Source organism: Canis aureus, chromosome 7 (genome assembly GCF_053574225.1).
Source record: "Canis aureus isolate CA01 chromosome 7, VMU_Caureus_v.1.0, whole genome shotgun sequence".
In the NCBI taxonomy this organism is placed as follows: Eukaryota; Metazoa; Chordata; class Mammalia; order Carnivora; family Canidae; genus Canis; species Canis aureus.
The window spans coordinates 14,327,343-14,343,220 of record NC_135617.1 but is presented as its reverse complement, the minus strand read 5'-3'; the positions used below and the strand labels follow the sequence as shown (position 1 = coordinate 14,343,220).

Here is a 15,878-nt window from a genome sequence, read left to right as displayed (position 1 = left end):
CTCATGAATCCTTGATCTAGTGTGCCCTCCCCTGCCCTCTACTTGCCGGCAGACCAACTCAAAGCAGGCTTGGCTGTATCCAATATATCATTCTCACCAATGTCTCATCTCATGTGTGGACCTGCCTTTGTAGTCTGGCATAGCTCAGGGCTCTCCTAGTTTTAAACCAATGATAACCAAAACAATCAATTCGCTCTATTTGCTCAGAATTTATGTATAATTCAGAATTGATAAATCTACCAGAGTATAGAATTTATCAGCCAAAATAAGAAGATTGCTCCACTTTTATGGTTATTCTACATTAATAATTTAGCAATCTGATTTAAACATCGCTATAGTTGGTGAGACACCTGAAATTTCAGAGGTGCCTGCCAACAGGTGCTTCTGGATTTAGAAGTGGTGAGCAGGCTGGGGCCTCTGCAAGGAGCTGCCCTGTGTCCAGTTGTGTCCTCAGGGGCCAGCCTTACTCTTTAGCCACAAGACCTTCCAGTCATCATTTTTCTGGCTTGTCCACTTGACACTGGTGTCAAATGCTTTGTGGAAGTTTGGACATCCTGTGTCTCCTAAATTTCTGTCAACATTTAGAGTAGCTAACATTCAGAGTAGCTAAATGCTTCTTAGCAATCTTTTTATTCTTATTTGACTTCAGTGGCTTTTTTTCTAATATTTTTCTACCCATTACTTACTTTTCTCAACAGCTTTGCAGGTAAATGTGGCCAAGTGACTAGTTTCATCCAATGGAATGTAAGCGAATGTGAAATGTGAGACTTCTGGGAAATTTAGGAACCGTTGTGTCCTGCTACATCCTATCCTGTCTTCTATTGCCAGAGAAAACGGAGGTCCAGGTCCCTAGGTAAGTCGGGGGAGCAGAGCCTCTTGCTGACCTGGCTTGGGCATGTGGTGCTATTGTGTCATTTTGAGTCCACATCTTAACCAAGCTTATTCTGACTGATAATCCTGTTGGTCAGAAAATTTCTCTTTTAAGGCAACAATTGTCACACACTATGTAACGTACACACCTGAAATAGTCTATATTTTGTTTTATGAACAGCGATATACAATATGATGGCTTAGCCAAGTATCGATTCTGGAGTCAGAATGCTAGTGTTTGAATTGAGGCAACACCATTTACTAGCTGTGTGATCTTGGGCAAGTTTAATAACCTCTCTGAGCTTCGAGACATAAGAATGAGAATAGTACCTGCCTCTGAAGGTAGTTGTGAAGATCAAATGAGTTAAATTACTTAGAGTGCTGCCCGGCACACAGTAAGCATTTGATAAGTGTTTATTATAATGACTACTATATCAGGACCCTCATGAATATTGCTGTAATTAAAGTGTGAAGCATTTTGATAATGCGATATATGTGAGTGTTGTTGTTGCAAATCAGTATATACTTTAAAATTCTGATCATGAATGCTTAATTCTATTTACCCAAAAGAAAAAAATATTAGAACTAAACATGAAGCAGCTTATAAATAATTTCAAAGAAGGCAGACTCCCGCTTCCTTGTGGATAATGAGCAGCTGCTCCACATCTGTCGTCCTGTTTTGAAGTATATATGTGTTTAGCGACTCCCCACAATAAACAGTTTCTCTCTGACTCTTGTCTTTGCTAGATAATGTTATGGGCAGTCTATCGGGCCTGTGCATGAACACACATTTCAAGTAAGCATGATTCCATTATGACTTTAAAACTTGATTTGATTTATAATTTACTTTCTCTTGTCTTTTCAAAAGATACAAACCCAATATCCAGCATCCTATTAGTAAGAGTTTAATTTTCAATTATCTATTTCCCTTATGAAAGTACTGATGAGAAAATATGTAGGCTCATTATATTCTAATCTTTGGATACTATAGTCTATTGGATCAAAGATGTGGTGCTAATTTTAGGTCTTTTGAGTTGCCTTTGCAGAAGTTATTCCCTCTATAGAAAGTATATGTTAGAACCACAAAGTAAAAGAAAATTTCTACTTCTACAGTGCTTATAGAATGCTACATTTCTCTCTTCCAGAATATTTTCTTGTTCACTAAATTATAGTCAGAATGTAATCATCATGAATATAAATGTTTTTACTTAGGTGAGTAAAGCAGGGTGGCCATGACTGGTATGAAGACTTAGACTTTAAGAATGAAAATAAATTGGAAAATTTTTTTAAAAAGTTACTTTCCCACGGAAAAAGGGTAAGAATTCATGTAATTTAGTTCCAACAGAAGCCCCAAAAGGGTCTTTTTCACCTTTGAACAATAAAATATTATTTTTCAGATAGTAAACATTCAGCAAAAGTATTTGCCCATACAAGATCTATAGAGCAATTACTCTTTCTCTACACATGTGACCAGGCCTGTGGAGAGCAGCTCCAAGAGGAATCCATCTTCACATTTTACGGGGAAAGCCAGTGGTGCGTGAATATGAAAAACCTTTCTCATAGGCCTAGTGCCCAGGATGGTATGCTCTGCAAGTAGACAGTGGTGGCAGGAAAGGGAAGAGGACAACACAGAAACCAAAGAGTAGCAGCAAAATTTCTGATTGGTTTTCTCCCAAGATTGTATTCATAAACTAGTTTGTTTCTATATGTCTACTGGGCTTGGAAATGTGAGGATCATACTAGCCAGCTGCTGTCTATAAATCTTGGCACTTGGATCTCAAAAAACTCTCCAACTTTGCTTTTGCAAACTCACTAAAAGCTAAGTTACCATAAAAAATAACTTTTGCCCTCACATGTCTTCCATGCTCAAAATGTCTCCAAATGTAAATCTCGCAAACTATAGATATCCCAAAAATCTATGCTTTTTTGTTTTCCTTTCTTTTTCTTAAAGTTTCAAAGCTTGTTTTTAACAAGTATTCTGTGACTTTTTTTTTCCTGCTTGCTCCAGGGTCTGAACATTGAAAAACAGTGACTCAGCCATAGGTTATACTCAACAGATTTTCTAGAAATTTAGATGTGTCATTAAGCCATTTGGCAAAATTAAGTAAGCAAAGATAAGAAACTTAACATAAGTGTGTTATGTCCCTGACTATTTCATTTTATATGTCTCTGATAGGACACAAGGGTATACGATGACAGAGATTGGTTTCTCCGGATAGGTGTGTAAACCAGAATTATCCATATCCATAAGTGTGTGTTTGGGAGTTGGGGAAGACAAAATAGATTCATTGAGTGCCTACATATACAGTTGCTATGTTTTATCCATGGAATCTTATTTAATGCCTACTGTTAATTACTGAGATAGATACTTAACATTTCTCTTTCATGGATGAGAAAAATGATACATAGAAAGTCAAAATAACTTTCTGGAATTGGGACTTCCTTTGGTGTGAGTCAAAAGCCCAAGCACTTTTTCACTACACCATGTTCTGAGCCTTTTATTGTTTCATATATATCCATTTTATTCTCTCTTTTAGAGACTTCAGATACATAGAGTTATCATTTTAAAGTATAATACAGCAAACTAACTACTTTAATTGAAGTACAGAGTACCAAAAAGTGCAATGGATTCTTTTGGGGGAAAATATGTCTAAACTCTACATTGGTGTTTTTGGATCTTAGAGGTAGTAGAGTATACCCTGAAAAGCAAGTTCTAGAGTCAGACAGCCCTAGGGTAACATCCTTGCACTGGCATTTACTTCTTAGCTTGCAAATTTAGGCAAAATACTTCATCCATTTGACCTTCAGTTATATTAGTGCAACAACAAAACAAAGTTACATGAAGTAACAAGGATTGATGTTCAGAAAACACAGTGATTGGTAGGGCATAGGGCACTGAATGATTAGAACCAGCTGAAATCACCACTAGAGGTATTGGTATGTATAGGGACTACTTTTCTCAATTTGCCCATAGATTCCTTGCCTACCTTCCTTCCCCATTGGTGGCGATGTGGAAAGTCAGAGGTGCAGTCAAGGTTGAGAGAGATAACATTCTAGGGGTTAATGATTGCAGTCAAAAGAGTTCAAGAGGAAACATGGCTGGAAGATTTGTCACTGTACATTTACACTATAAAGTTCCAAATGGTAAGTTTGACATGGCCATAAAATGAACTATCATTTACATTTTCTTGTATATTCTGGGTAAGACTTGCCTTTGACATATTGGTGTGGGGTAACTCTTACTCAGTTGGACACAGGATGAAGAATATTCACAGTCCCCTGTGATTTATCATGAAAAATTAATAATAGGAGAGAAAGGGAACATGAACATTTGTTTACTGCACAGTGTAAGTCCAGATTCTTTATCCTCTGAGTCAGAGTCCCCCCAAATTAGCATGTCAGCCACATTCTCCTGATCTAATCTTACATGATTCTGAGAAAGAATGCTGCTGCAGTCAGCTGGATCAGCTCACCAGGGCAGCCCACTAGAACCAGACTGGCCACCAGGCCCTGGAATGAGTCTACTGGTATGAGTTACAGAGTTCCTTAGGGCATCTGGTCAACCTAACACAAGGGATAGAGGGCCAGAAAATGCCCTAAATGGAAGAAACTGGAGCCATAGCACACATGGGTTCTAAGTAGAGTTTGCAATACCCTGGCAATGCCAGCACTGGTTGGTCCCAAGGCCCAGAGAAATTCTTAAAAATTATTAAAGAAGGCATTCTCAAAGTATAGGACCCCTTGAGCTCAAGTCCTGGTGCAGGAGCCTACATGTCTAGGTCTAAGGGCAGTAGAACCTGTGTAATTGGCTTTCATGTCAGTCCTGGAAATAAAAGGTGAAGTACTTAGTAAGAACCAGTAAGGACTCACTATATGTTGGATATCATCATCACCATCACCATCATCATCACATCAAATTATACTTTCCTTAGGAAATGTTATTAGGTACTCCAAGAAGAAAAGAAGTGAAGTATTGAAACAAAAGGCTTTAAAGAATTCAGGTTTTAGGTTAATGATAATGGGTTGAAACTCTGAAGTTATTTCTATTCTTTCCCACAAAAACAAAAGTAAGGGATTTTTTTTTTTTAAGTATAAACCTGTCAAAGAGAATGGGTGAGAAGTCAACAAAACCCAAATTTTGGAAGATATAAAGCAGATGAATGAGTGGCTAATGTCTTGGGAGACTTGAGAAAACTGAATTCTAAATTAAGAGTGAGGAAAGCTGAGAAGCAACCCAATTTTTGCTGGACTCATAAGTTGGAAGCAACACTTCTGAAACTAGAAGTGAAGATAGGACTGAAAACAAAGATTGGTCGAAAATGAGATTCTCAGACCTCCTCACCACTCCATGCAGAAAAACCAACAACCCACCCCAAGCCAAGGCTAGATTTTCTGGAGCTCTGGTGTTTGGATTAGAGAACCAGAATTATCCACATTAAATAAAATAATAAATATTTAATAATTAAATAAAATTAAATTTGAAAATTACAATTAAAAATTAAAATTAAATTCAATTAAAATAATACATAAATAATTACATAAAATAAATAAATGATTGCCAGTCCCCACTACTATCACTATTGCTATTTTGGGTCTTTGTTTTGTTTTATTTTGTTTTGTTTTGTTTTGTTTTGGTCTCATTCAATTCCCAGAACTCTAACAACCAGGGTTAAAACATTCTAGTCAGGATTTTGGAAGAATCTTTTCTGGAAGATTTGACCAGCCCAAAGAAAATGCCTTAAAGATATTGACAAACATTATATGGTCTCATTCATTTGGGGAATATAAATAATGGTGAAAGGGAATAGAGGGGAAGGGAGAAGAAATGGGTAGGAAATATCAGAAAGGGAGACAGAACATGGAAGACTCCTAACTCTGGGAAACAAACTAGGGGTGGTGGAAGGGGAGGAGGGCAAGGAGTGGGGGTGACTGGGTGGTGGGCACTGAGGGGGGCACTTAACGGTGTTATTCTGTATGTTGGCAAATTGAACACCAATAAAAAATAAATATATTATTAAAAAAAAGATATTGACTATGCCATCACCTTTTAGTTGCATCCTAATATCCATTCTTCCCTTATTATATAGTAACATTATTTTAAATTAGTCATATGGCTATACATATTTTGTAAAAGGCCAACCTCCTTTGCCGTGAGATGTGGCCAATATTTCTGGCCAATGTGATGTAAGCAGATGTTCTATGTAAAACTTTTCCTCCCTTCTTCCATTTTCTTGTGGATTAGAATGTAGACATGGTGCTGAGCCTTCTTGTACATCCACAAAATAGTAGAGCAACAAGATAGAAGATGTCTGGGTCCTGGAGTGTTATGCTAAGCCCAAACATGCATTTGATATAAATAAGCTTTTCCTTGTTTAAACCATTCTTCTTTAAATTTTATGTTACATATAGCTGAATGTATATATTAAGCAATATAATAATTGGCACAGCCCAATAACCCTACAGGGAAGCACAGGGTTGAAGAGTCCTGGCCAAGCACATAGAGGTAACAAACAACTCTATAGAGCTTCACTCTCAAAGTTAAGAGGTCAGCCAAAACTACCAGAAATTTGAGAGATATTTGAGCTATAACAATCACAACAATAATGGTAACAAGAAAGAAATTTGGAGAAAAAAAAGAAACTATACAAGAAAAAATCCAAAATTTATCGTTAACCCTTCAGATAGATAAGACATATATCTTGAGTTCATAAAGCAAGAGAATACCTTAAAAATGGAACAAAGAATTATGGCTTTTGAGATTAAAAATATGATTACCAAAAAAAAAAATATGATTACCGAAATAAAAAATTCAATTGAGAACTGGAGGATAAAATTGAAGAAAAAAAAAAGTCTCCCAGAAAGTAGAACAAAAGGCTAAATAAGAAAAAATTTTTTTAAAAAAAGAATCAATTAAAGAATTATAACATCCAAATAATAAGAATCACAGCAAGAAGAAGAGAAAAAAGTTAGGTGTAAAATCTTCTAAGAAATGATTCAGGAAAATTTCCCAAACTAAAGCACATAAATGGACAGATTGAAAGAGTCCATTGCATACTTAACACAATGCACAAAAAGTAGATCCATATCAATCTATATCACCGAGAAACTGCAGAATACTCGGGCAGAGAACAGATCTCAAGAGAATCCAGTGAGGGCTAAAAAGGTAACACAAAGAAGATTCAGGAATCAAAAGTCATCAGACTTCTCAACAACACTGGAAACTAGAAGGGATAGAACCTTGACTTTAAAATTCTGATGGAAAATGATTGCCAATTTAAAATTCTATACCAAGCTAAACTATTGATCATGTATGAGAGTGGCCTACAATATTTTAAGTCATTCAAGAACTAAAAACTTATCTCCCATGCAACTATTCTCAGGAAATGACAAAAGGATGCCTTTAACCAAGAAAATAAACCAAGAGGGAGGAAGACACAATTCCACAAAATAAGAGCGAACTATGAAAAATTCAACTCAAGAGAAATGTGAAAAGACCCCTCAGGGTGATGGTTGTCATAGGTCAGGTTCCCAGGGCAGAGCCTGAAACAGAAATTCATGTGCCTGTGACTTATTGGAGCAGAGCTCTCAGGAAAAAGCAGAAGAGGGAAACAGAATAGGGTGGGGGAAGGAGGCAAAGATGAGGACGCAGCTGAAGAACAGCTCAGCATCATCCTATGGGGAGCACAGCTGCATAAATTGCACCTAAAGGCAAGGAGACCAGACTTTTGTATCCTGGGTCAATCCAGTATTGACCATGGGAGGGGTGTAACCTCTTAGTTGAAATGGCTCCCGTTTGACTTCAGATAATTTATTGGGGAAGGAGCATCTGTGAGGCACTGGCATATATAGCAACTGCAAGATAGGCACCCCAGCCCTGTAAGAGAATCTGAGCAGGGTGCCAACAGTGACCACTACAATGATGAGAAACTAAGCCACTGGGTGAAACAGGCATTGAGGGCAAGACGGTCAGACTAGAGACCTGAAGGTTCTGGAAGAGATGTCTTTAAGAAGATAAAACTGAGGGAATGCTTAATGTGCTTGAACATACTGAGAGGAAGGTTATACAAATGAGGGAGAGTTTGGAAAAATTAGTCATAAAGAACTTTGCAAACATAAAACAGTAAAATAACCCCAGGGAAAACTAGAAGTTGTACAGGAGGATAAATTAATCAAAGGTATTATATGGGTCGACCCTGAATAGCGTTTCAAATGGTCATAATAATGAATACACTGAATATTGATCTAACCAAAGTGTGAAATAACTACCAAGAGGATGAGGCAGTGGAGTAAAAGAGTCCTACTGGATTGTCCACTGGTGAACCCTGCAGTTTTCTCTGGTTATCTGCCAATGAGCCTTTTGGGACCAATGTTTCCTTCCTCCCAGGATCTTTCAAGACTGGTATTCGACTCTCCTAGGCAACTGGCATAAAGCTACAAAATGCTGATCTCCACAGGCAACACCACCCTTATTTGTATAAAACCCACTGTCACATCCTCTGCCCCCACCACAACCCTACCAGCAAAGCCCCCATAAGAAGAAAGCAACTGGTGTGATGGAGCTGCCCCTCTCCAGAGCACATCCTTGTGTCTGGCTATGCTCGCCTAAGCAGAACTCTCCATTTGATGCCAAGAAACTGTGTATCCTGCTAGTCCTTCCACGTATGAGTCTCAGCCTGCACTGTTTGCTGCTGTGGCACTGTCTGAGCCCTTTTTCTTAATACTTCCATTGTCAAAGTCAATAGATAATACCTAAAACCAATATATCAAAAAGTGGGAGTACAAATAGTTGTTTAGGGCTATTTAGAGATACTGAAAGTAATGCTAACAGAATCAATAGTGCCTCTGGGAAGTGGGGAACGTAAAGCTGGGGTGAAGGATTTCTACTTTCCATAACAAACACTGGAGAACTAGATGCATACATAACTTTCGTGGAGATAAAAATATTTTTGAAAATGGTTAAACGAGCTGCTTTACTGCTGTATTTTTCAAATGTTTTGTAAGTGGAAATTTTCTAAGGGCAAAATAAGGTAGGCACCATTCCCCAAACTTATTTGGCCCTGGAACTTTTATATGTATTTCTTTAATCGCTTGTTAACATCTTCAAAGGCACACACACTGCCATTTGGTAACTACTATCTTCTAGAAAGAGCACAGATTTATAGAAAGCAGAAAAACCTGAGGTCTATAGGGAAGGCATTTATCTAGCACTTACTGAATGCCCATATTGTCCTGGGTTTGTGCTAGATGTCTTTTAACATGTGCTTGCTCAGGTAATTGGATTCTGATCAGATGTGATGAAATTTTGACTCAGTTTACATTTCATTCATTCAAGAGAAGTTCACTGAACGTCTACAATGTGCCAGGCACTTCTGGGGGAAAACTGTACAAAATTCATACAGCCTCTGACTTCACCACAGAGATTCTGCAACACTCAGGAAGAAAAGGGGAATGGATATATTTGGACAATCCATTTACTACCCATAATTTTGCATTTCATTTAAGGGACCCATTTCTGTATGTTCAAAAGTGACTTCCACATTCAACTGCCACATGATGTGCTACGAAAGCTCACTCAGCCCAGGTGGTTTAGAGCCAACCACTACTCTCTTAGTTCAAGAGACATACTCATTACATCCTACTCTAGAGCTGCAAGGGTCCAAGGGGGCTCTGCAATCTTCTCCTGCTTTAGGTCTTTGAAGATAGAAACTGCTGCTGCATGGTAATGCATTGAATTGATTCAACCATGGAAGCTCACAAAGGTAGCAAGTTTATACAGAACTCCTGAAACCTAAGGAAAGACAAACTCAGAATACGTAACCTCACATTCCTTTTGCTTTATTACAGTTTATTATTTTTTTGACCTATAAAGTTATGTGTTTATCTTAGAACCTTTTAAATTATAGCAAATATCAATTCAAAAAAATCAACCATAGTCACTCATTCAAAGGTAACCACCTTAGTGTATTTTCTTGCAAGATTTTTAAAAAAGTTTTTCCCATACAGACGCTTGTCTTAATTTCTAACAAACTAATAGAACAATGGCCCAGTAAGGAAACCTGCAGGTACACACTGAGCTGCTTTCCCAAGCCCTGACTCACAATGCACTTGATTTCCAGGGGATAATGTATGCTCCTCATGCCTCATCACTGCAGCGTTAGAGGCTCTGGACCACTTTATCACTCTGAGCATCTTCCTTTTGGATGTAAGTATTGGAGGGAAACAAATCACTAAGAAAGAGAGAGACAAGAAGATGTTAGTTTTGATTGCAAAAACACACAAAAGACAAGGCAGAGAGAGAGCCTACATCAGCGGTGCACTTTGCTGCAGGGAGAGCTGCTCTCTCCCAAGAGCTACCGGTGTGCAGGGACAGAGGCGCCAAGAACACCAGCTGTCTGTCAAGTGGGGGAAGGGCGGGAAACTACATAGATTCCTCAGCTAGGGGGCACTAGGTGCCCTTCATATGCCGCAGGAAAAGAACATTGAGCACTTGAAAACTGCTATGCTGGAAAACATGCCTTTCTATAGAGTTCTTTGGCTTTTCTCTTTTGTTTAATGGTCCTAACATGCTTTTTATTGTATTGATTTGTCAAAATCTGATTCTTAGTGTTCAAGCCACAGGCCAATTTATGTTAATTTACTGTTCTTGGCTAAAATAGCTCATCAGATTAAAAAAAAAAAAAGGTGATGAGGGTTTTATTTTAAATACTACACATTTAAAATCTTTATAAATGTTTTTTTAAAAATGTTTCTTTTTAAAGATTTTATTTATTTATTCATGAGGGACACAGAGAGTAGAGAGAGAGAGAGACAGAGAGGCAGAGACACAGGCAGAGGGAGAAGCAGGCCCCATATAGGGAGCCCGACGTGGGACTCCATCCATGGTCTCCAGGATCACTCCTGGGGCCGAAGGCAGGCACTAAACCACTGAGCCACCCAGGGTTCCCCTTATAAATGTTTTGCATCTTCTAGTTTATATATATTTTTAAAAATCATAAATAGCCAGTGGTGGGAATAAAATCACTCGGGGGAACTGTTTTACCATTTTTTAGAAATCACCAATTTTCATTTGAGTAGTTGCCAGACAAGTCATCACTTCTTAGCTCCAGTTATAATATCATTCAGCTGAGTCTTCTCCCTCAAACCGCTTCACTTCCTATACTTCACATAAGGATGATAAGAAAGCCAAGACTGAGAAGGACAAATGATTTTCACTTGGTTACCGTGAAGTACCGTAGAGTTGGGAAGAGTACCTAGAAGAAATCCCCCTTGGAAGACTGTGCAGGAGGCCCACAACAAATACTTCTTTGTAATAAAATTTTTTTCTTTGGTCAGCAAATTATATCCTAAATTAGATGAAACCTGTAGACCTTGAATATAATCCAGCTAACATGACTGGATTACAATGCAGTAGTTTGAATATAAACATCAATGCCATGCTTAAAATGTAAGAATGGCCTCCATCAAAATAGCGTAAAAAAATTGAAGGATTAATTTTGTCTCTGTGGTCCAGTTCCTGAAGGCCTGGCCACTTCCCCTACATGAATTTGGCCCCATACATGGCCAACCTGCAATGACCATCTCTCCAAGCACAGCCTGAGACAAGACAGACACTCAGGCAGTGCTTGTACTACTGCACAGACCAAGATCTGTTGGCAGAAGAACTGCTCTTCCAGAGCCCTGATGAGGCAGCCACTTCCACGGGGACCCACAGGTTGCTGGTCAGTGCCCACACCCCCTTTCCACTAGGAGTGGGCTCAGGGTTCCTCTTGAGAGTTGTCGGATAAAATACGCTACATCCGAATATTTCATGGGACACGTACTAAAAAAAAAAAAAATACATTCTTTTTCTTAAACTCAAATATAACTGACCATCCTGTAATTTTCTTTAGTAAATCTGACAACTTTATTTCTTTAATAAGGAGGAATTACTTTCTTCTTAGGGTAGAAATCCTTAATTTTCTTCTTCACTGGGTTTAGGGAAGATAGGAAGGGATATAAGATGTTTTTGTCTGAAGTCTGTGTTTTCCACATGAACATGCACTCATTTACAAGAATAAGAACCCAGAAAATTAGTGTTTAGTCAGATTAGCCCAGTAATCTAAGAACTCAAATTATCTTAGTCTGAAGTCCAAGAGTTATATATTCCCAGTGTCCTCTCCTATCCCTGTAACTATTACCAAATAAAATGGCATACTGGCTCATACAAATTGGAATCAGAAAGGTTCCATCTTTACCCTGACTTTTTTCTATAAGAAGTAACTTCCCTGTGCTTCTATTTTATCTCCAGGAATTTAATTGGCGAGGTTCTACTATACTGGATAATAGTCGAAGAGTTGATTTTATTTTTAAAATCTGACCATGATTGAGCATCTCAAAGATAGGTAATCTTAAAATAAATATATAATTACCATGCCTATTGTAAATGTTCTCCCCGAAAATTTTCATTACCTTTTTTAGGGTCAGACGTATATTCACAAAAGAAAAAGTGGCTGTTTATATTATCTGAATTGAAGAATACTTGGAAGCCTCTCTTATATTAAATTAGTTTCTGTCTCTAGATGCTACAATACTAAAAAGATCCACATGCAATGATCTTTTTAGCTGGTCTCTTTAAAATCCCAGAAAGGGATTATTAAAGCACTCACACTTTAAAGTTGATGACCATACAGGGAGACTGGATTTCAGTCAGGATAAGCATAATGAATCTGAATTCAAGTCACTGAATAGTGCAGGAAAGGGATGAAGATGTAGTTAGGAGTAGGATGTTAGGATCATACCCAAGAAATTGTCATTTGCTCCATAAATTCACCTCAGGTTCATTCTGACTCATGCTCTTACTCTACTCCCAAGGTGTCTTGTTTTTAACTGAAGAGGGGGTTGATTTTATTTAGCCAGATAACCTTACTTTCTGCTCTTAGAGTGGGACCCGTTTACCACTGGTACCACTCCAGTCCAATGTAGGCTGCCAAATAGGTCCAATTCAGATACCATGGTAGAGTGCTGAAGAGCTTTCCCTGTTTACCATTAATTTGCTGTGTGACCTTAAGCAAACCACTTAACTTCTCTGGACCTCAGTTTTATCAATCTAAGATGCCAGAATGGCACTGGATGGACTGTCAGTATTACCAAGAAAAGAAAAAGAAAAACATCATCAAGGCATTGTACTTTGTTCAGTAGAAAATATTTACTTTTTGGGACGCCTGGGTGGCTCAGCAGTTGAGCTCTGCTTTTGGCTCAAGCTGTGATCCTGGAGTTCAGGGATCGAGTCCCACATGGGGCTCCCTGAGGGGAGCTTGCTTCTCCCTCTGCCTGTCTCTGCCTCTCTCTTTTTGTGTCTCTCATGAATAAATAAAATCTTTAAAAAAAGAAGACAATATTTACTTTCTCATCCATCACTGCTCTATTCCTCCCTAGTCATATGTTCTTGGGAAATTTATTTCAAAAAAAAAAAAGGGGGGGGCAGCCCTGGTGGTGCAGCTGCAGCTGTTTAGTGCCGCCCTCGGCCTGGGGTGTGATCCTGGGGACCCGGGATCGAGTCCCACGCTGGGCTCCCTGCATGGAGCCTGCTTCTCTCTCTGCCTGTGTCTCTGCCTCTCTCTCTCTCTTTCTGAATAAATAAATAATCTTTAAAAAATTATTTCATCTCTCTTTGCCTCTATACAGGGAAAAATAATACTAGATTATAATATTATGATAGTAAAATGAGGTAGCAGCACATGTGAAGCACTTAGAACAGTTTTGATGTTTGATAAATTTTTGCTATTATCACAGTTCATAATAGTTATCGGTCCCTTCAAAAACATTTTATTTTATTTTATGTAGTTTAAAGATTTTATTTATTTATTCATGAGAGACACACAGAGAGAGGCAGAGATATAGGCAGAGGGAGAAGCAGGCTCCCTGCAGGAAGCCTGATGTGGGACTCGATCCCAGGACTCTGGGATCACACCATGACTGAAGGCAGACTGTCAACCACTGAGCCACCCAGGTGCCCCAACATTTTGATTTTATTTTTTTTTTATTTTTATTTTTTTAACATTTTGATTTTAAAGAAAACATTAAGTTATATCAATAGCCTTAGTATGTTCTTGTTGTAATTGGCATTTTTATGAAGATATGGTTGTTTTTTTGTCTTCCTATTAATCATGTTCTACATAAGTTTTAAAAAGTAAAAATGCACATCATCACCATCAATTTCTCAGAATTCAGAGGGAATAAAGAATCCTTTTCACGTATATTGTATTAAACAAACCAGAAAAAAAATCTTAATTCTCCCTCTGAAGTAATCCCCATATTTCAATACCCAACCATAAAATAGTCCTTAAGATATTGAAGATTCCACATCTCCAAAGGAAAGATTTTCAAAAATAATTTTTGAAAGGCTAAATTAAAACTTTTACCTCTCTAAACTAACCTTTAATAAAAGCATGTATTTCCTAAGGGAGTAAACTGTAGAGATATGTGGTGAGAACAAGAATTTCAACCAAACTTGCTGTCTTAAGCTTTACAAAACCTACTGCCTGTGGAAGGACACCTCTTCCCCTCCTGTTACCACTCATCTCCATCACCACATTCCTAGTGCCGTGTCTGAATTTATCAGTTACTCAAGCAATTTCTATTAACGTGAGTTTCCCCAGAAGCATATTAAATCACTTAAGAATGATTTAATCATTACATCATTTATGGTACTAAACCTGTTCTGTGTTGTAATGCATTTTCATTTGTCTTATGTATATCTAGCTTGATTGTTGTATTTGTATTATTTCATCTTCTCATTTTTTTTTCTTTTCTTTTTGGAATGTAGAAAATGTTATTAGCTCTGGAAGTGGTTAATGTGATGAAAAAACATATGATATTGAAAAAAAAATCCACCTCAATCCAAAGTGATGGCAGTAAGTGGAATCCAGTGTATCATGGAACACCTAATGCACACAAGATGTGGAGCGTGTCCCTTGGTCAGAACTTTTAAATACTAAGTAGCAGTGAATGGGAGAAATAAATCAACTGGGAGGATGGCTAGAATAATAAACAGGGAAGATGCTTTATACTCACATCCCAGCAAAGCAATATGAAAAAGTGATCCTGGCTGTCATGAGCTATTACTGAGTGAAAAACTTCTTTGTAGCCCTTCTAACTTTAAAAAAAAAAAAAAAAAAAGCAGAAGAAAGTGCTGGAGATTTTTAGCCTTCTTTCTTTGGGTCCTTCAGAAAAGTCAGTAAAACAAACTGCTATGTATCATCTGTTTAGTGACAGAAAAAATATATATTGAGATCAAAGATAATCAAGGTACACCTGGTTATTATTTGTAAAGACTTAACAGTAAGTTTTTAATGATTAATTTATCTGCCACATAACGCCTTAATAGATCATGTGCAACATCAAGGGAGGAATGTGGTACTGCATTTCTAAAGCCTCTTTCTATGTCTCTGAATGATAATAGGCATGGAAGCCATCATTAGTCTTGTTAGATGATGGTTCCTTCAGGAATCTCCTATGTGTTACCTTTTAGAGGGAAGGTCAGGGAAGCCACCCCCTGGGACTCCCCTGCAGGATACAACTAACACAAGCATAAACTGTATGGAAATGGCTAAATTATCTTCACTGAGACCTTGGCCTTTCACATCAATCAAGTCCTTCTGAACTAGTAAAACAGATAAGCACCCTGCTGGCAAAAGTGTTACTATCCTTATGCTTGTCATGACTGGCACTACAAATTTAACAATAAACAGGCAGTTGTTTGTCTTCTTTAAAAAACAAAATAAGCGTGCCGAGTGTCGCAGGTTCCCTCCGACCCTCCTCTAAAGACCCTTTATTCCGGAATCCGATCGTAGTGGCTATCGGAGCACATGGAGAAGGTAATACTGGTCTGACAAGCCACAACAAAGCAAAACGGGACCCCATGGCTGCTGTGTGGGAGGGGCGGGCAGATTTATCCACCCTCACGTCTCAGCTTCCTGAGAGTGGAGCCTGTGTCAATGCCTCATCCTGACACCTAACTCATGGGGGAA

General features: G+C 38.2%; 1 long non-coding RNA gene across 1 annotated transcript in view; it reads left to right on the top strand.

Moving 5' to 3' along the window:
• Positions 1–15,037, top strand: part of LOC144317080 (uncharacterized) — a 122,774-nt gene extending 107,737 nt beyond the window's left edge. The window contains exons 6-10 of the long non-coding RNA XR_013382959.1: positions 699–853; positions 1,618–1,666; positions 9,987–10,072; positions 12,158–12,251; positions 14,675–15,037. This is a non-coding gene — a long non-coding RNA (uncharacterized LOC144317080). The remainder of the gene's footprint in view (positions 1–698; positions 854–1,617; positions 1,667–9,986; positions 10,073–12,157; positions 12,252–14,674) is intronic.
• The last annotated feature ends 841 nt before the right edge of the window (positions 15,038–15,878 follow it).